Source organism: Dasypus novemcinctus, chromosome 5, assembly GCF_030445035.2.
Source record: "Dasypus novemcinctus isolate mDasNov1 chromosome 5, mDasNov1.1.hap2, whole genome shotgun sequence".
NCBI lineage: Eukaryota > Metazoa > Chordata > Mammalia > Cingulata > Dasypodidae > Dasypus > Dasypus novemcinctus.
This window is the reverse complement of record NC_080677.1, coordinates 111,889,434-111,912,237: the sequence shown is the minus strand read 5'-3', so window position 1 is coordinate 111,912,237 and position 22,804 is coordinate 111,889,434. Positions and strand designations below refer to the sequence as shown.

General features: G+C 34.4%; 1 protein-coding gene across 2 annotated transcripts in view; it reads left to right on the top strand.

Annotated features, from left to right (window-relative positions):
• Nucleotides 1–22,804, top strand: part of CHCHD3 (coiled-coil-helix-coiled-coil-helix domain containing 3) — a 301,175-nt gene that overhangs the window by 64,394 nt on the left and 213,977 nt on the right. The gene's annotated exons all lie outside the window — the stretch shown is intronic.

Below are 22,804 nucleotides of genomic sequence, written 5' to 3'. Positions count from 1 at the left end.
TAGTTCTTGAGGGTTCTCCAGGAATTTCTCAGGCTTATTTCTTTTAATAATTTATTACTGAAAGTCATGTTGTCTGCATAAAGTCATAAAGGTGAATAATACAGTAGTTAATGTTGACTATTCAGTGCCTGGATTAACTGTAGCTCTGATTAGTATTATATACTCACTTAAAAAATTAAGATGTTACAGAAATATATAAGGTTGAAAATCAGTCTCTCCATAGTTTCATCCTCTGGTGACAAGCATCTTTATCAGAGTTTTATTCCTGTAGACTTTTTCTGTGCACATATGCTTATATTATTGTTATGGTTATTACTACTACCACGAACAGCTAAAATAATATTCATTGAGGTGTGTTTGCAATGATACTCAAACTAGAAGTAATCCAGATGACCGTCAAAAGGTCTGGATGAATGAATTACAGTATGTGCCTCCAATGGAATACTAGACAGTTAGATGCTTATATGCTAGCTCAAAAAGATGCTAAAGAGATACAAATTGATAAAAAAGCATCTTATAAAATAGCATAGATTATGTATATATAAAATACCACTTTTTAAAGACTTAATTGTGTGCTTACTCATAAAAATATGTGAGTACATTTTAATCCAAGATAAAGTCAAATGCTTCCCATCTGTGCTGTTTCTGATATTTACATGTAGCCCAGGGCACTATAATTATATGATCATGTAAATGTCTTCTTCTGTGAGCATCAGACACACACTTACCATTGAGTAGATGTTTACTTTTTGTTTGTTTTTGTTTTGGACTGCATATTTTGTTCGACATTGCTAAGTATAAGAAACCTTTGCATTTGGTTTCTAGTCTTCAGTGACTATAGGACCTTCAATATGTAATAAAAAGTTTTAGGTCTTAAATTTATGTCTTCTCTAAAATGAGATTTAAAAAATGTTCTCCATTGTTTCTTCACTTTTGACAAAGTATGACACTGTTTCCAATTTGCACCAAATGTATTGGACTGAATATGAGTTTTAGATTAAGACCACTGTTTTCTCTGGAATAGAGAACTCTTATGGTCTAAGGTTTTAAAAATCAGGATGTAATTAGTACTTCTAAAAGAGTCTGCATATATTTCAATTGTTTCCCACACAGTTCTAATTATAATTTGGTTAGGTTGATGTAATATGTAATTAGATGGGGAAGTTTACATATTCAGAAATTTCAGACCACTTTAAGAAGCAATGAAAATCAATATGCTATGGCAAAGTTTCTTGCATTTGAAATTTTATTATTTTTAATTGAATTTTTGTTAGAATATTTTGGGTAGACTCTCATATATACTTTGCTTATTATATTTCAGAGTACTCTTTTTTTGTCTTCCTTTCTCCCCATATGGTACAAGCTTTTTGTTAGAATAACTCACTGTGATTCTTGTTTTTTTTTCATTATTCAACTCCATTTTCCCATTTGCTCTGCCTTGGTCTATGAAAGGTAAAGGGCAGATTAGATGAATATAAAAGGTGCCAGTGAAAGCCAATTGCATATCTCATGTGGACTGCAGTTGGCAGCCTAGCTGTAACCTGGACAAATGACTATTGATAAAGAATTTATTTTCTGTCACCTTTAAGGAGAGTAGAGGGTGGTACAGCCTTTTTATTATTTTTTCTTTTTAAAAATGTTATGTTTGAAGCTCTCTTCATGAAAACCTCCAGCTGTCAAATCTTGGCAAAAACTGTGTGGATGATGTCTGTGATGGTTCTTAGAAGAATCAATAGCTGTGGTTTTTTTTTTTTTAAATCAGAGAAGAAACTTCAGAAAAAATATTAAAGTTTTAGGTGCAGCATTTTAAGATCACTTTTTGGAGTCATAAACCACTATATGTTATTTTATCAGTTGTTTTAATTGGATAAATCCTTGTAAGCAGTTTGAGGAAAAAAGTCCCTCCTGCCATGATACTTGTATATGCTTTTTGGAGTCATAAAGCACTTTTTGGAGTCATAAAGCACTATATGTTATTTTATCAGTTGTTTTAATTGGATAAATCTTTGTAAGCAGTTTGAGGAAAAAAGTCCCTCCTGCCATGATACTTGTACATGTATGCATGTACATGTTATTTGTACATGTTATACTTACCAAATCTTCTCTTCTTGCCCCAAAAGCACATAGAACTTTAGGCCAATTCTTAAGCACTTAAGATTCAGACATAGGCACCCATCCATGTTAAGAATCGAAAGGACTTCGGAAATAATTTTGATTGCAGGTTTTTTCTTTATAAAATATTACAAACCTTTTTTCTTATGGTAAATTTTAAGAATATTTAAAAATAGAGAAGAGTACAATGAATCCCATGGTTTCAGAAACAACCCATAGTTTCAGCAATTGTTTTCAGCATTGTTTCTACTTATTCCTTCTTGCCCTTCCATTTCAAGGTTTTGTTTTGTTTTTTAATTAAGAAGTTGCGGTGATAGTGTGGTGACTTCTAAGAGAGGCAGTACAATTTTTAACTGGCTGGTAAACTTTGTGACAGGGAAATATTCTGAAATTTCCTCTGTCAGGCTTGTTTAAATAAAACCTGCATTAGTTAGGTTTCTTTGGTTGAAAGACCAAAATTTATGTTGGTTAACTTTGAAAGCAAGGAAATTATTAGAAGGTTATTGGGTACCTCAAAAGAATCAAAAGGAAAGCCAGAGAACCATTAGCTAGGGAAAAACTGAATACTACTAAAACTGGAACGGAAGGAAAGAATTAGGAATTCTTCAAAAGGAAATCAGGATGAGTGTTCTATAACAAAGGGGAATAGATGGCAGGTTGCAGAATTTCATTGAATTGAATATGCTGTTGATTTTCAAAAGCACTATATTTGATGTACCACTAAGAATAAATTGCAGTACATTAAACTGGCAACAATTCTTTCTTACATCTTCAAATTTTCTTTTGAAGGAGCTTATTAAGACTTATTTTTAATTTTTGAAAACATATCATTTATATGTAAATAAAAAGGAAAATATCAAAGTAAATTGGTTAATATAGTGGTTCTCAACTGGAGGTAATTTCATTTCCCAGGGGATATTTGACAAAGTTTGGAGATATTTTAAGTTGTCACAACATGGCAGGTGTTGCTAGCATCTAGTAAGTAGCTGCCATGTGTGACGTTGAACTTTCTATAATGCACAGGCTGCCCCTCCCCCCCCCCCCCCCCCCCCAAATAAAGAAAAAGGGAATTACTTGGCTCAGAATGTCAGTTAGGGGCAATGGTGAGAAACTCTGGGTTTAAAGTATTCTTAAAACCTCTTCACATTAAGTCTAATTCTTCAGAGTTAGTCTTTGACTTGGGGTCTTGATATCCTCTTTGTCTCACACAGTGTCATAATCTCTGCCATCAAAACCTTGGCAATACAGCATTCCTTAAAAGATTGCTCACTGTTGTTTCTCGACGTTTTCTAAACTGCTGACATTGGTTCTTCAAAGTTTGATGTTTACATGTAGGCTATGACAATTGTGGCAGGACTGCTACCTGGCAGACAGCGATTGTAAGCGATTTTGGGCATATGAAAATGTAAAAAGAATCTACGTCTTAGAACTGATGAAATACAATATGCACTGCAGAATATTGTTTTGGGAATGACTTCTTGAGAGGCTTGTTTCATCACTCACCAAGTGCAGAAACCATTTTACACGGTCTGGCAGGTAGTACCACCCCACATCTAGGTTGCATTTAGGTATCATTTAACTATAAGATACTTCATTAGGTCGTTTAAAATTTACTTTTACATCTTTTAAATTTCTACTCCCTTAAATCTAAAGATGCAGACATGATATAATTAAAAGTTGCCTTGAGAAGTTTTCTTACTCTAGGGCCACAGTGATGCTGTAGCTAATTGTAAGCATAACTATATGTGTTTGTATTCTCATTTTTAGAAAACATTTATACACAGACTTTCTAATTTGTCTCATCAATTTATTCTATTATATAGGAATCTTGAGTGGTTTGCTTAGTTAACAAATTCATGCCCAAAATCATTGAAATATTAATATTTAGGATCTCTCTATGTGCATTAAAATTGTTGGGCCTAGTTTGGAATCATGGTTTTATTTATCAAAACATCTAATAGATGGAATAGCTGTTTGGAGTACTGGGAGTTCTTGAGCAAATGTCCATGTCAGCAACCTTTGTTTCCTGTGATGTTGTATTGTGTGATCAGATTGTGTTATAACTATAGTAGCCAATATAGCAAGGGCATAATATGTTGCAGTTTGAGTATAGACTTTTAAAATGTGATTTACTTCTCACCTGTGCCCTACCTCCAAAAGTCAGTCTCTGACAGCAAGAAAAATGTGACTGCTTTGATCTCTGGCCTTTGGCATTTGAATTTCACCTCTTTACCTATCAAGGCAACTGAAAGTGTTTCAGTTTAATAACCTTTCTTCAAGAACCAGGAAGAGAGAGAATAAATGCTTGCTATTGCTAGCTGTGCATCAACCAAGATTACTTGCTTGCTCCTATTGAATGGGCCACAGTTTGAGATTTTTCTACCTTTTAAATTCTTGGAAAATTACATTGGATTTGTGAGACTTAAAATAATTAATTTGGTTTTATAGATGTTTTAATAAGTTAGTCATAAATGTTATCAGCTGTTAGATTATAGCACATTGTATTTATTTTTCCATTTATAGTATTACGGATGCCATCAGTAAGGGTTTACCCTTATTTCTATTTTTTAGTTCCTCATCGTAAAAGTGAAATTAATAGGGATGGTGCTTTCTGCTTAAATTCATTACATGTAATAATTCATTTTGATTTTATTAGATATTTTTGCCTTTGGAAGAAAAAGCTGAAAAGGGAAGGAGGAAAACACTCAAGAGGGACAAACAGGGTTTTGTGCCATGGCTTCACATTTAAAATACATAATGTAAGAAATCATATACTGAGCCTGGTAGCCTTCCACAAAGTAAACTGTCACAAATATTTGTTGAATTGAATGGCTTACTAGGACTGGAAAATCTTGACAGTAACTTTTTTCCCCTAGGAATGGCAGTTCTACATTATTGTAAAACTAAAGACTACAAAATTAAACTATGCCTTTAAATAATCAGACATTAACCAGGGAGACTATAGACACTTGCCCTATAAATCTTTGTTTTAGTTTAGTACATTGTTGAGCACTGCTTTCCAGTCATGGACACAAATTGCGAAGATAGGAAATTATATCTCTAGGTACACAGTTTTGGGGAAGAAAAATCAAGAACAAAAACAAAAAACAACTTTCAGAGGATGTGAACTGTTGATACTAATATTTATCAAACCTTATCATAAATGTGTTGTGTGGAAGTGACCTTAGGAGATCAGTTAGCAGTCAGTATTCTGTCATGGCAGTCACAACTGTCACAGGCAAATAAATTTCACTTCTAATTTATAAATACTTGCAAGGAAGGTAATTACAGAAGTTTGAGTTGTAAATCTTTTCAGTGACTCCCACCTTATGTCCAGATGTTATCTGTAGCACCTTGCTATGATGTGAGCATATGTCCCAGTCTGGTTTCAATTTGTTGGTTTTATCTGCAAAATATTCCTTCATATATACTTAACATTTAAGAGATTCTTCTGTAGTATAAAAATTCCAATATTTTACATTTATTTTTCTTATTAACCCTATTTTACTCCTGTTTTTTTTCCCCCATGCTTGTTGCTTTGCTGTTGTTTTATACCCCTACTTTTCCATTTGCTGTGCTTTAAAAGTAGATAAAGCTGTAATCAGTTCTGAGTGTATAATAGGAAGATCACATCATAACTACTTGATACTTTTCATTGGAAGATCATTAGAAGTGCTGTATGCACTAGGCATAGTGATCTTGTGCTATCTGCTACTTTCATCTTTTTTGTTCAAGTGGCGCTGTTCCTTTTTTTCTTTTCTTGAAGTACCAGGGCTGGGGATTGAACCTGGGACCTCTTATGTGGGAAACTGGCACTCAACTACTGAACTACACCAGCTCCCCAGAGTTCGTTTTTTGTTTGTTTTGTGTTTTGTTTTTAGGAGGTACCAGGGATTGAACCTGGGACCTCGTACATGGGAAGCAGGCACCTAACCACTTGAGCTACATCCACCACCCACTATTCTGTTTTTAATGGAGACAGCTGCTTTCTATAACCGACAATCATGGAAGGTTGGATTATCCAATCTGTTTTATTCACATCTTTTTATTTCTTTTTTCCAAATCCAGTTTTCGTTCCTATTGATATTACACTGTTGTAGAATCCTAGTCTGAATTCTTTTTGAGAAGCTATATTTACATCATAGAAATATCAAACCCAGAAAAACCAGAATCAATCAAACGTACCATAGAAATCTGTAACTTTTTTTATTGGTTGTAATAGCAGCAGTAATGTTCAACTGCACTTCAGGTTCAGATGTTTCTTTTGACAGTAATCACAGTGTTCTCTCTTAGGAAGCATAGTGTTTGAAATAATTTGTGCCAGAGTTGGTTTCTGCATTTCTAAGATCCTAGGGATTGGTTTCTGAGTGTTCTATAGTTAATTGTTAGCAGTCTTTGTTGATATTTCTTGATTATTCTGAGTAATGCAGTTTTTCTTTTTTGGAGGGGTTGGGGATTGTAGTGTACTCTATTAGTCATTAATTATTAGTTAAATCATTGATTTTTATTGTCACTGTTTTCACAGTTTTTAAAAAATAAAAACAGATGACTGAGATAGACATGCATAAAGTTTTTTAGTCAGCAGCAGAACCAGGATTTGAATTAGATTGCGACCTAGACCTAACACTATCCAGGCTATTCCTTGGTGATGGGATCGTATTCTCTCTCATCGTCTGGTAAACATTTATTCTAAAGAAATCCAACATAGAACCCTAAAGCTGCTTGATGTGCCTTTCTGGTTATAAACGAGGACTAGGAACCTGGAGCTCTGCCACCCTTTTCTCCCTTCCTCCCTTTCTCTATCCTTGCAGGCCCTAATACTAACTGGAGCTTAGTTTAAGAAACCTTTGGTCAGATAATTTTCTCTCAAATTCAGGCACTTGGCATATTTGTGTAGCTTTCCAGTCCAAATAGCATTTGTTGGATTGACTCATTTGTTTCTGTTTTAGAATATGGGAGGGCCCTGAACTCAAGTTTACCTCGCTGAGTGTGGAAATTCATATTTAAGGGCAGTGGTTCACATAGGCTGGGACTTGGCATGGCCGAGCCTTCTGCCCTGGGCCTTCTAGAATCCATCTGCTGATTCTTGTGGCCATGCTGTGTTAGGCAGTTTAGTCTGGAAACAATGGAGAAATGTACAGACAGGGGTTTCCGGTTTTCCTCTTTTGACCTTAATAGCTTTGTTCGTAGAACCTTGAGCTGAAAGGGAGTTTAGGATTTTCATGTTTAGGATTGATACATTCTTTTAAAATTGCACAGCAGGGATATGTGGAAGCAGTTGGTACCCGGCCTCATAAACTTCAGAGGTGAGTATCTGCTTCTCTCAGTGTGGTACATGTGTGCTCACTCATGTTCTGCTAAGTTCGGTGGAGCAACTTGGGCATCTTCCATGGCGGGGAAAATACATACCATCAGCCTCACTCAAAAGAAGTGCAGGACTTAATTTATTGGTTGACTGCAGAAATTATTTTGCAGTTCTTTATATTTATCCTTAGCCTTTTTTTTTTTCTTTTTTTAAACAGGAGACTAAGTTGTTATATATTTCTTGTGTTCCTTGGTATGTTGGATTTAAGTTTGTAGTGTTTATTATTACTATTAATATGCCTTTCTGTATGATAGTCATACTATTTTTTTTCTCTCCCCCCCCACTTGTCTGCTCTCTGTGTCCATTCGCTGTATGTTCTTCTGTGACCGCTTCTGTCTTTATCAGTGACACTGGGAATCTGTTTCTTTTTTTGTTTTGTTGCGTCATCTTGTTGTGTCAGCTCTCTGTGTGTGCGGCGCCATTCTTGGGCAGGCTGTGCTTTCTTTGCGTTGGGTGACTCTCTTTGCAGGGCACTCCTTGCGCATGGGACTCCCCTCCCATGTGGTAGGCGGACGCCCTATCCATTGGGCCAAGTCTGCTTTCTAAGTCATACTATTTTTATGTCATCACATTTAATCTACAACCTTATGTGCTTTAAGATCAATTAAAGAAATTAACTGGTAGGTATTTTGTTTTTGCACTGAACACTGAATTCCTCCATTGAAATATGTGCAGCTAACGTAGGGGCAATTTGTTAGTTATATAATATTTACAGTTGTTTCTGTACATTTATATCATCTAGCCTCTCCAGGCTCAAACCATTTTCACTTGGAAATTTTTTTCAAGTTATCCCATTAGAATAATTTTAGTGATTTTGGTTTCAAGTATAAAGTATAAAAATAGAGGTTAACTAGTGTAAATGTTTCAAATAATTCTTGAAACTGGAGTTCCTTCACATCTCCTCATAATGGATCCTTTTAACTCCTTATTGCCTATTGTTATTTTGTTTGTGTTAACTGGAATGAAACAAGAAATCTCTTAGTGTTCATAAATTAGTGGAATTTTGCTTTCTTGAAAACCCCAACTAAGCCAAAAGGAAAACAAACAAAAATCAACTGAAGCACTGATTTAACATGGGAAATGTCTGTTCATTTAAAAACCATTAGCCAGCAGAGTTTCTACAACTCTTATTTCTACAGTACCAGGTAGGCTTGACATAGAAAGGTCATTCCTCAAACTACAGAAAACACGTATAATGTTGGTTTGTAAAAAAATTTACAGAAGTAATCACCTATTGAAGAAATTCAGATAATATAAAACCCCCCAAAAGTTACTCCTTTTTCCACTCCCCTCCGTAATGCTAAAATTTTCCTCGTAAAATCACTCTCACATTTATACCCTAGGGGAAATACATTGCTAATAATGGTATATATAGGTTTTATTTTTATTTGTTGAAATAAATGAGATTGAACTAATCATATTCTATAACTTGCTTTGTTTTCTATCATATGTTGTGCCTTCCTCCCATATCAGTATATGTAGATTTCAGGTAAACTTTAGATATAATCTATGCCATTTAAGGAGACTTCACTCTCTAGAAGTATTATTATTAATAGTAATAATAGTTAATAGTTTTTGAACACTTAAGTTGTCCCTAGCACTGATCCAAGTATTTTACATATATTGATTAATTAAACCTTTTAGCAACCTTTTGGTAAGACCTTTTTTGTTGAGTTCCTCATTTCATAGATGGGGCAACTAAAACGCAAGCGATGCATTTGCTTACAGTCAGCCTGAAAATAGAGGAGTTGGGATTTGAACCAGGTGCATGCAGTCTGGCATGTAGAGCCATACTCTCATAGTCACTTTACTGGGCTGCATCTCAGAAGCTATGTGATTTTCTGGTTCAGCAATGATGTTACCTATTTGAAGTTCTACCTGGGTTTCTCTTGATGTGGTTCACTGATGGAATTTAGTTTTAAAAGGAATTTGCAAATGAAAGGACTTTCATTTTTTTATTTTAAATTCATATGATTACTTTCAAGTAAAACTGTCAAAATACTGTCAAATAGTGGATGAAAATTAATATTTCTGTAGATTTCGCTGTAATTTATTAGAAATTATGTATTTCTTTACGAATATATCTGTCATCTCTACAATTCAGTTTTTATAGAATTAAAGAAAAGAAGTCCAAACCATCATCCAACTGAGTTTCTATAACTTTTGTTATTTGTACAACTCTTGGTAAGTTTGACTTAACTCTTTCTTCAAACTTATTGTACTAAAAATGTGGATAATGTTGTCTAAAAAAGAGTTGAGGGTAATATCAAATTTCTTTACTGATTGATTATTCTTGATTCTTCCTCCTTTCTTTGTGTTCCGGCACTCTTCCTTTCAATGAACCATCACTGGTACCGTTGCTTCTAAAATATTTTACAAATCCCAAACCTCTCAACATTCTCATCCCTACCTTACTCTAAATTAGTGGCTCTTAACCTTGGGTGATTTTTTTCCCCCCATGTGACGTTGGCCATGTCTTGAATATTTTTGGGTGTCATGTACAACTTGGATTGTGCTACTGGCATCTAGTGGATTGAGGTCAGGGAGACTGCTAAAGATCCTATAAGACATAGGACAGCCCCCCACAACAAAGAATTATCTGGGTCCAAAATGCCAGTAGTGCTAAGGGTTTTTGAGGAACTGTGGTCTAAGCCATTAGTACCATTTCAAACTTTTACTATGATGAAGTCCTTTGCAGGGGGCTACTCTTGTCCAAAGCAGCTGGTGCACTTTAAAAAATGTATTTTGAATCTTGTCTGTTTCTTTGCTAAAACCCTCTAATGGCTTTCCAGTAGGTTTAAACCCTTAACTTTGATCAAGAAGGCCCATGCTTATCTCATACCTCATCTCCTGCCACTCATTGACCACTTCAGCCACATTGGCTGCCAAACTTGCTTGTGCCTACAGCACTTGACCTAGAATACTTGCTGGCTCCCTTTTATGTTCCACAGTTCTCAACCTTAGAGAGAGACTTTCCCTGATTATTTTATCTAAAATATTCTTTCCTCTCCTCTCACTGTACTAAAAAGAATGAATTACTAATTTGCAATAATATTCTCCTATTGTGGCTAAATAGATTAAAATGAGATGAAATTTGTTCAAAAGGAGAAAGAGGCATGAAAATAATCATATGACATTAGCAACTACCATTTAGTGATTGTCTCTTATCTACCAGGACTGTGCTGGTACATTTGTGTATGCTAGTTCTAAAATTTTCTGATGTGGCCTTCATTGCCCCCAGGACCTATGGTCCCCTGACCCCCGTCAAACTGGGGGGCAAATGGATGTGACAGCTTTGTTCTTTGTGGATTTATATTACAGTCAGCAGCTCAGAGAGGTTAAGTACCTTGCCCAAGGCTGTATTATAAAACGCAGCATCAGGATTCAAATCCAGTTCTCTTTTCCTCCAAGCGTCTTTCCTAATACTTCTTCATGCTCTTGCGAAACAACTGTGATTTATGTCTTCCTTTCTAGTGGGCTTGACTTTCATTTTTTGATATAGGAACTGCATTTATAACTCCAGGAGTGGTAATTTCTTTGGCTTCAGGTGACTTAAGCTAAGATAATGTACTTTTCCATTTTGTCCTTAGATAGTTGCTTAATTTGCTTCAATTTTTAATGAGCATTGTCTATATATGACAAACTGGCACCTTGAAAATGTTGTCTGGGCTTTGAATTACTTTTAATGTCAGCTAAAAACACTAAAAATTTGTAACTATATGTAAAACATATACTGTATTATGTATATTTTATATGAGACTGAATCAGAACATGTTGTTTGTAAGTCATTAAGCCTTGACAGTGAGTACGGAAGTCTGGAAGTTTCTGGGCAGATGCTCTCTGATGGGTCCCCATGAATTTTGTCAAAGAAATTCCAGTTTTCCTCTGAATATTTGATGCTTTTGGTTCAAGAGGAGCCAGAGTAACATGAATTTATGATATGTGAGACTTTGCATCCTTGTTGGGTTTGGTGAGAGTTTTTTTTGTTGAAACCAGAGAGATCATCTTTTCCCTTATTCTGCTTTCCTTTGTGTTCCTGGTTCCTAGGAATCAGTATCCACCCAGGGGAGGCAAAAAGCCCCAAGTGGGCCCTGATGGCAAATTATTCTGGGTTTTAACATGTTCCTGTAGAGTTTTTGAGTTGAACATTGTCTTGAGCTTCATGTCCTCTTATGTCTATCTTCCTGCTAACTCTAACCCGGTGGAAGTGGTAGTGGGGTGTTTGTTGATTTTTTTGTTTGTTTTTTCATTTCTCAGCTGCTTGTCATAGAAATGACACACACTCAGCAAACTCAGCTTTAGACAGCTTTCTGAAGACAAGAACAACAAATTCACCAGGCAGGGAACAAAGTGAGAAAAAAATGAAGAACAATATTAGAAAAGAACCCTTTGGGAAGCTGCACAAAAATGTTATATTAAAATCAATACCAGGCCTTGACCTTTTGTGGTACTGTATATTTTAAAGCCTTCTATTGATTCTCTTTTAATAACATGTTTATTCTCGTTTACTGACATAAGCCTAGGGAGACTACAAAAAGAAAAGATCAAATTCTTCATTATGGTGGTCATTTACATTTGTCTCAAACATTTTTTTATAGCTAGCTAGTGTTATCTTTATGTATTCAACATGCATTATTCTTTCTCAGTGTAAGATGTTATAGAGGTGGCAAAGTGATCATTATTATTTTTATTTTGTTGAGTCTAATTCCCAATTAGAATTTCTTACTTTTCTACATGTGTGTAGAAGACAAGAGTAATCTCATTTTTATTTTATTTTATTTTTTATTTTATTTTATTTTATTTTTTTTCAGGCTGTAAACCACTAGTAGTCTAATCTGCTGAGTCTGGAAACATTTGATGACATGTCTGTGCATAAAGACTGCTGTGTTTTGCTATATGACTAGTGGCAAAATGTAGAAGAATGTAAATCTCCTTACGTGACCCCTTTGATCACTTGATCTTGTCATTTCAGAGCCAGAAACATTGATTGCTTTTCACTGTGTGGGGCCATTTGAGCTTCACTTAGGAAGTTGGTCATTTTAAGGGTGTTATCCAGTCATGAACTAGTAGTACACTGTGTGCTCCTCTCCTCCAGTTTTTCCTATCAGGAAAAAATCAGATTAAGTTGCTTATCTCATTCAGATCATTTTCCCAACATACAGATATTAAGAGATATCCACAACAGCAGGAAGAACTTGAGAAATACACCTGGAAATGTTATCTGTAATGACAAATTAAATGAGATCCCACCCGTAAAACATCAGTTTAATAGGCTTGGATTAAAATAAGATGCTTGGATCTAAATCACAGTTTTAATATAATAGTCCTATTGTTTATGGGACATCTGATATCACATGTCGAGACGCCAGACAGCAATTCCAGGAAGACTGTAATGAATTAGAGAACATTTTGAAAGGGCAAGTAAATTAATCAAGAAGCTAAAAGAATCATAAGATCGGGAGACATGGGAGACATATATTGTAGCATTGGAGGGGTTGTCTCATCAGAGATGTAGCATGAAATCCCAGTGGAGATCCGAGACTAGCTAGTTTCTCCCACCCTTTGATCTTTAAGTGCCAAGGGAGCCTGGAGTTAGCAGCAGCCTTCATGCTACCTTCTCTGTCCACTTCTGGTGGCTGGTCAGGTATTTTGTGAAGAGAATCTATCCGTTCCTGAGCAATGACCCTGTCCCAACGTCATCTTCTGTGGTCTGCTTCTGCTTGCTTCTTGTACCTTGTCCCCTGGGTGCTTCTCTGTTGTTGCCTGGATTGCTTTTCTGTATCCTATCATCACCTGGCCCATAATATTTTCCTAGCCTAAGAATGTCTATAGATAAAAGCAAAAATCACAAAGCACATGATGGTATAAGAAGTGCTGTTTTCTATTACGAAGGTAAGGCACACTGTATAGAAAATTGAAGAAATGACTCTAACCAAAATAAAGAAAATGAAAATTACCTATAATCCTGCTTTTCACACAAAGTAAGAGTTATTTTGGTACACAAGCATATACATGGTGTGTGTATGTGTGTATGTGAGAATAATACCATAGCATCATATTGTCCTATTGTTTTTATGAGATATTTTGTTCTTTTATGATGTATCATGAACATTTTTTATCATATGATGTATCGTGAACATTTTTATCATATAACTCCATAGTAGTTCACTGTTAGACATTTAGGCTTCCCAATAAGTGGTTCAAAATGTTTCACTTTTTTGAACATGCTACATTGAATACCCTTGTTAAATTTACACATATCCTGGATTATTTGCTTAGGGAGAATTCATAGAAGTGGAATTACTAGGTCAAATGTTATACAAAATAGTACTGCCAAACTGTCCTCAAGAAATTGTGCTAGTTAACTCACTACTATTGAGTGGTGATATTTTTTTTCTCATTGGTGCACATATTGGGAACATTGTAGCAAATCCAGTGTTGCAGATCTCTCCTGTCAGTGTTACCCCACGTGCCTTACCATATCTTCATTTGGTTAATATTTTCATTAATTTTAGATGGATGATGTGATGGAATCATCTCTTAGTTGTTCTTGTCATTACTCAGTGTACCATGAGGGCTTAGGCACTTAGTAAATACTTGCCATATCATTTTGGATTATTGTTACGTCAGTACAGTTTTTTCTTTAAAAAAAAAAAAAGCAGCTCCACATTAATAATGTTCTCAGGCTAGCTAACCATAGGTATAAAAACCTACCACCAGGACCTCCGTATATAGCTGTTTAGATACAATAGTTGCCCTGGAGTAGGCTCAGGAATGTTTCTAAAATTGCCATAGCATATCTCTTCTAAATGTGTTTAGATAATCTATCAACACCGTATCATTTCTGTGGGTTTTTATGATTGTGTCATAAAATCAATTGTGTCAGGAGAAGAAATAAACCAGGTTTGAGATATTTCCAGCTCTTTGTACAATAGTATAGACTAAATAAATGGTTATTGAATGTTTAATTCCGTTTTCTTTTGAAGGATAACATGGATTTGCTTTTTTTTTTTTTAAGGAGGTACCAGGGAGTGAACCGAGCACCTTGTACATGGGAAGTGGGCACAACCACTGAACTACATCTGCTCCCCAGTGAGAGTTGGTTTTTCATTTGTTTTGTTTTTAGGAGCTGTGAGGGATCAAACTTGGGACTTTGTACATGGGAAGCAGGTGCTCAACCAGTTGAGCTACAATTTGTACCCTGGCATTTGCTTTTTTTGCTTGTTACAAAAATAATGAGGAAAATTTAAGGTCAAAATGAAAAATCTGTGAAAGTGAAATGGGTGAATGAACTCTTGCTAAAAAAAATAGCTTATACTTTTGCCTTTGCTTTGTTTCTTGATTGTCTGTAATTTACATTCTTTTTGTAATTAGCAGTCATTTTTATAGGTATATTCTAACTATTCTAAAAATATAACTAGATATTTTTGTTGGAACTTTTCTTGATTCCAAACTGATGGGAACTTGTTCTTTTTGAAACATAGTAGTATCACAAGTCTATTTCATTGTTTAGGATCATCCTTGAGTGTGAAAGTCTGGAAGATACTTAACTCTTAAAGCCACACAATACTGATTAATATAATGAACACAGAGATAGGAATTTAGAGATGGAAGAGATTTTAGTAATTTGTCTTGTTTTCAAACAAAATCAACCCAGAATTGGCAATTAGAATATCAGTGTTCACAAGTCCTGCCCTCTCCACTTAATAACTGTTTGACCATGGGTAAATCATAGTTTCCTCAAATTCAGTGTTCTCATCTTTTGAAATGAAGACAAAAAAGTAATAATTCCTGTTTTCCTCCTAGTGTTGTGAAGATCAAATGATGTATTGAAATTGTATTGAACAGATACACTTTTATAATACTAATTTTAATAACAATAAAAACAGTGACTTAGTCTCTCAACCAACCTCATTATTACAGAAGTGAAAGCAGAGGCTTGATACAAATGATAAATCAGCAGTACCCCAAACAGACTTTTTAAAAAACTGATATATCACAGTGATCAGGCTCCATAGAGTATTGAATTAAAATAAAAAGTACCTGCATGTAAAGATTTTCTTCTTGCAAAGTATTATGCTATTTTAAAAAGTTTCTTTTGCCCCTTCTCGTTTACTACCCAAGGTTTAGAAACTGTTCTTCCTTCACAATGCCTTTTACTCAAATTATCTTTCATCTTCCACTTAAGTCTTCCAGTAACTTCAGTTATTTATTGTCTTTTTGTTCTCACTCTCTTTTGGGACATGTATCATAATAGCCTGATCTCTAGGCTGGACATCATTTTAAATCTTGGTTCTATTTGGTTTTATCTTTACTTATAAAGCTTTTCTGAAACCTAACTTATGCTTTCATGGTTCAGCTTTCATGAATTCTGAAATCACTCTACTATTCTCTCTCAGGAGATGATAGACTGATAGATAGATGTAAAATTTGATGGATTTGGTTTTGTTTTGATAGTTCTTCCTCAGCAGCAAATTAATTCTCATATTAATCTTCAAGGTACCTTTCTGATCCAAAATTCTAAGTGTTGACTCCCTCCCTCTCTCCCTCCCTCCCTCCCGTATTAAATTTGCTTTACTTAAAGTAAACATACAAGAATTATGTATGTTGAAATTTATATCATCAAAAGAAATCTGAAAATATACATTATACAGTATAAATGGAGACTTTGAACTCATTTTAAAAAACTATTGGTGTACAATAGTGTTATAATCAGTTAACCATAGGTAAAAAGTTATTCAAATCAAAATACAAAAAGTACTGGCTCAGTTTGTAACTCTAACAAAAATTAAGGGAATCCAGAATGTTTGCTGCTTCTTGGAAAAAAGTAATAAGGTAGACGAAAGTTAAACTATTAAACTGTAATGTCTCGTATCAGAATGTTTGAATGAGTTAACTTTCAAGCTGTTTCCCAGTTTTTAAAGAACTTCAAAGCAATACCTAGTGGTGGTGTTGAAAAAGCAAATGTCATACACTGAAACTAATCGTTTTAACAAAATTTCAATTTATCTAAGCAATTTGTTTTAAAAAAATTTAACTTGCAGCAGTCACAGAATCAAACAGTGCTTAGAAACAATTAGGACTACTGTATTGTGGTGTGTTTTTTTTTTTTTTTGTTGTTGTTGTTGTTTGTTTTTTTGAGCCACGGATTGAACCCGGAACCTCATATGTGAGAAGCCAGTGCTCAACCACTGAGGCTCCCCTAAATTGGTTTTTTCATTTGTTTGCTTGTTGTTTGTTTTTTGTTCTTAGGAGGCACTGGAACCAGACCGAACTGGGGACCTCCCATGTGGAAAGCAGGTGCTAAACCGCTTGGAGCCACAACTGCTCTCTGCTTTCTTAGTTTTTAACACCTTCTTGGCTTTATTCAAAACTAAGGGTTGGCTTTCGAATGGAATTTATTTTCATCAAGACTCTCTGATGTGCTTGAAGTTTTACAAGGGTTAGTGTTAGTGTTAAATTGATTTGAAAAGATGATGCCATATAACTCCACTCAAATTTTTAAAAAATCTAAGTAGGCATGCTCATAGTAGAAAACAGGTGGGCTGGGGAGTAGCCAAAGATGTCATATCACTCTGGGCAAGAGCTTGGGCTAAACCATTTAGCCTTTGCAAGTGTAAAATAGAAGACTGTAAATTGCTATTCCTTGTTGTGGTAAGGAAGGCAATTAAATTGGTCTTTACAGCCATATGGTATTGTTTCACTGTCATATATGAAAGATGGTAACAAAGGTTTCATTTCTTCAGTTTTCACATTTTTGAGTCATGTGAGATCTTAAGCCAGTTTTATGTCTCACATGGATAAAAATAAAAACTCAATTGTGATACTTGTTTAACTTTGCTTTTAAAAAATAATGATATATATCTTGTCTTTCCATGAGATTGACCCAAACCCAGAGAGGTTAATTTACCATTTGAAACCCATTTTTAAAACAAACAGGTATCCTGCTAGTTTAAGAGTATGTTTGCCAACTCTGTACTCTTTTAGTCCTATTTATATATATATATATGAGTCTCAAGGGAGTTTTTAAGACTTGGTAATATTGGGATTTTCAAATTCTACTGGATGTCTTCTGCACATCGTGTTCTACGTGGTCTTTGAAACATTTATCTTACCTGAGAAACTGCCTTCTGAAGTTCGTCTTCAGATGAACTTTTAGGGTGTATTTTTTCATAAACTATCTGAATCAACCTTATTCGTTGCCTGCATCTTTTTCCATCCCTTTTCCATGCTCACAGACATATGTATATGTATATGTATATGTACATAATGCAACTCCTAGAAATTCAAATACATATTTTACTTTTCAATGACTTGGGCATTCATTTCATTCTGGAAATGGTAATGAAAGTGTAGTAACAGTGTCACTCATTTTCATTTTTATTCTAGCTCAATTACTATTTAAATGAATGGCAAGTTAATATTGCAACATTTCCTGCTGATATGGGTGTATTTTATGTGAAGGTTTCAGTAGGCAGCCATTATTATGTGCCATTAAATGAAAGAGCAATTTTAGTCAGGCTCTATAGATTTTGAAAAGAAAAAAGAATTTGTAAATGTGTACCTATTTAAATATTACTCCCATTATGAGTTAATTCCCTTAAGGCAAGCTAAAAATTAATCAGAAATTGAAGCAGTTTTGTTCCTTCGAATACTCTTCTTATGTTTGTTTTTTTTTCCCGTAGTGTTTACCTTCTTCCAGGTTATCTCTGTATAAGGAATGTTTTTTGTGAGCGGTTATATACCATTAATAAGATTATTTTAGTAGTAGTGGAACCTATTTATCATGATTTCCACCATTATAAAAATATCAAATCCATTTAAATTTTGAGGAAAAAGCAAAAACCAGGAGCAAAAGTTTTGTCTTTTGGAGTTAGCGAGGTCTCCTTTGACTGCCAGCTTTGCCTGTTAGTAATCGTGATCTTGAATAAGTGACTTAGCCTTCTAAGTCTCAGTTTCCTTAGTTATAAAATCAGGTTAATAATACCTATCTGATAGGCTTGTTTTTAAATGAAGATTAAATAAGATATATGTAAAGTGCCTGGCATATATTAAACTTTCCGTACAAAATGCTTGTTCTTAGAGAGAGCTCTTTCCTGTTTGCAAACTGAAGAGGCAGTGAAATGTGATGGTTAAGTCTAATCTAAAGAGTCATACTGCTTGGATTTGTATTCCAACTTTATGGGCTTCCAGGTCTGAGACCACATAGTAAATTACTTGACTTCTTCAGGGGTCAATGTCTTCATCTGTAAGAAAACAATAACACTTACCCCATCCTTATCGTTAGGATTGTTTTAAGGCATTAGATGGGATATTCCACGTAAAGTTTTTAGGACAGCACAGTGACTCACACAGAAACATAGTAAATGGTCCATAAACCCATTAGTATCTCATCCATGCCTCCATCCATCCATTTTAGAGAATTAACTAGTTGTATAGAGTGAAAAACTCTTGCTTACTTTTTTCTACATGTGCCTGTTCTCATTTCCTCTTAGCTTTACCATTTCTAAGGAGTGTAGAAAAACTGCTTGGTTGTGGAAAATGCAGGAAGATATAGAAACTCTGTTTTAGGTTGGCAAAATAAGCTAAGTGAAGGTAGATGAACTTTTTCTCTTTTGCATGAGCCAAGGGTATGCTCATGCCTAGTTCCAAAAGCAATAAGTGGGAGGTGAGATATATTTTTCCTTATCAGAAAAAAGTTATTTTTTTCCCCTCTGGAATATCAATTTGTTTTTGGTTTGAAAAATATTTTTAAAATTAACGTTAGTTATAAAACTGATACTGATGCTGAGTGATTGATTCTTGAATATCGGTGACTTTACTTTTTTTTTTGCTTACTCAGAAAATCATTTTCAAGGGCTGGGAGACCCTTTGTAACAGTCTAAGGGTCTCTGCTGCTAGAATATTGAAGTGTTAGACTGATGTGGGTATTAAAGTAACATGCAAGAATTGAGGGTAACAGATAGCAGGCCATATACAGACCTTGCCAAAAGAAAGGAAATCTGTTTGATGAGGAACGTGCCAACCAAAAGCCAGATCTTGAGAAAAGATATTAGAAATCAACTGTGAAAAAATGGTAAGCTGAGCTGTTGAGAGATTTTTGTTGAGAACTTCTTTATTGGTTTGAATTTTAGAAAGAAATACCTAATTGTTCCTAAATATGACTGAGACCTACTCTAGCCCTGCTGTTTTCTATGGCCGTGTGTATCCACGCGCTTGAAGCATAATTGGTCTGAATTATGGGCTCTAAATTTAAAATACACATCAGATTTCACAGTCTCAGTATGAAAAAGAGTATATAAAGTATCAATATTTTTTTGTATTGATCACATTTTGAAATGATAATATCTTGACTGTATTAGACTAAATGAAATGCCTAGTTAGAATTAATTTGACCTGAATCTTTTACTTTTTAAAAGTGGTTTCTAGAAAATTTAAAATGGCATGCGGTTTGCATTGTATTTGTTAGTCAGTGCTGCTGTAACATTTAGTTTTATTTGAAAGTAAAACAATCTCATGAAAGTGAAAGCATAATGGAAGAGGGAAAAAGTTAAATCCCAGGCTCCCATTTCGTTCCTCAGAGGTAACCACTGTTAATAATGTCTTGTTTATTCTAGGCAGTTTTCTAAGTATGCTTTTCTAATTTTAAGTATATTATAAATTAGAGAAGGACTAAAAAATTATTATAATTTAGTATAGATTTTTAGGTTGGGGGTGGGTAAAAAATGTACCAAGTGAATGTCTATATGCCTTTTTATTTCAGTTATTCATATCTGAGAAAAGTCTACTTACTGCTTCTGTGTGCTATTAAATAGGCACTGGTAGGAACATCAGGACTGGTGCTGAGAGGAGTCAGTTAATTTTTATTGAATTTGTTAACATCACTTCTTTTAAATGGTTTAACAGAGGAATTGAGTTTTACAGACTGTGGTGATGATTGAGATCTCACACTGAATGAGAAATCTACCTATTACTGGCAAACTTGGCAAATTTTCTACAGTATAAATTTTTAGTAGTTTTGTTTCTTTTTAAAATAATTGTTAATGTAATTGCTGATGTGGTAAAATGGAATAGAATATTAATAGCGTTATGTAAATGCCATGACATGAAGAATTGATACTGTGGTTGATAGTAAAATCATTCTGATTTTTAACATAATGTTTTTTACATTGTACATAAACGTACATAATAAATACACATAATATGTGCTCAGTAAATAATGATTAAAACACATTATGTCAGCTTGAGTAATAGAGCACTGAATGTAGCTGACAATTTCTTTTTTAAAAATTTAAAAATTAAAAAGGATACTTTGTGGGCTATCAAAACACGACATTAATGGAAATTTAGATATTAGAGAGAAAAGAGTTTACCCATATTTTCTGTTCATTCTCCTATTACTTTTGTGCTAAGTTCTTTTTTTTATTATCACAACAAAATGAGGCAATGTAGAAATTGCCATTGCCTGTTCTTTTTATTGTTAGAGCCGCATTGATAATGTAAATTAAGTTTGGCCTTCCTGAAACATTGTAGGTGCTCAATAAATGTTAAATCAATTTGTCTTTGTTTATTCACATTGGTATAGTACCTTTTGTTTGAGCTACTGCTTAACAGTATCATTTAATTTGATCCTACAACATAATGTTTGTGGGAGGGTTTTATTATCCCCATCTTCGTATGAGAAAACCAGAGAGACCTGGAGAAGTTATGTTGATAGATCCAATATGTGGCAGAGTAGTCCTGAATTCAGGTGTTCTCATTCTCAGTTCTATTTTAGCATGGCCATTGTGCACTCTAAAATCAGATAAATACTAGAAATTAGGCCATACATTCTTCCTTTGAATAATGTTTTATTTTAAAATCACAGTAATAACATTCTGGTATGGAGTACTTTCTAGTCCCTTCACAGCTCTGTGCTTTTGGATGTTTCTTAAGTGATTTCAATAAGTCCTACTCTTGTTGTTTTGTTTATTTTTATGACATTAGGATTGTTTACAAATAAGGCAAGTCCAATAATGTGTGTAGATTACCCATTCATTGGATTGGATTATACATATAAGCTAACTTTGTAAGTGGTTCGATCCTGCGAATATTGATTAGCACTAGAAATTTATTTGGCGAAGCATCAATTTCACACTGAGACCCCAACTCAAAGTTTACGTTACAGATTTGCTTAGGGTCCATAGTCTTTCTCCAGTCCCCTGATAAGTGCAGTGATTTCAAACCACATTTTCTTCTGCATCAAATTCAGGCCGTACTCCGAATCATTAAATATTAAACCCAATATTCAAGAATATTATTCACTCATTAATATTGCATTGCAGCCTAGACTGCATTGTTCAGAACATTTTAGGATGTTATGCAAGTCTGTCAAAATACATGAACAAACTTAGTCATGTTGAACTAAGCAAAAAATGACAAATTGTACCACAAATGCAGTGTAGTTGAAATTTTGAACAATGTAAGTATTTTGAGTTGGGGTGTTTGGAAATCACTGTAAAGATAAAGTGGGTTGCAGTGGAAGCCAGATGGAATGAATATTCATCTTCCACATAATATCCCCTATAATCTTAATGAAATTTATAGTTACTCCTGAAATTTTTCTTTCTTGATAGTATTTATTTTTAAAATTATTTTAACTGAGAGTTAAATAGGAGTAGTGTAAATCTAACTGCTTATAAAACTGCAGTATCTGATTCTGGGACCATTTTTAAAATCTCCATGACCAGCTGTCATCTCTGCAAAATCAAGTCTAGATAGGGCTCTTGTGAACTGTGGAGTAACAGAGAAAATTTTGATATTCGGCAGAGTGTAAGAGAGTGATTGAGTTCAAGCCTTGGTCTCTGTGACAAAATTTGTTCTGGACTGCTGTGAGCACATCTGGTTTCTTGCTGCTGTTTACAACCTGTTAGTTACAGTGAGAAGCCATAAAATTCTTTCTATGAAGGAAAATGACAGAAGCATTTTTGTGTCTACAACTTTTCCTTCTTAAAAAAAGAAGATAAGTCCTTTTTCTTGGTGCAATAAGGAAATTTCAAATAGCAAAAAGTATGAAAATTCATAATTTATGAAGAGATGAAATATACATTTTTTTGGTGAGGTTTCAGTGACAGCTTATGAGCTTTATCTGAAGTAGGGTTATATTGATTATACATTAGTGATTATTGACATTTAATGGGTTAGAATTTAATGAGGGAAATGAGTAAGAGTGTAGGTTGATTTAAAATATCCTTGATTATCTAGATTTAAAAAAAATGGAATTTAGTCTAATTATCCTATGCTATGTAGATCAAAAGCTGTATAGGTAGCCAGTAGGCTCATCTTGAA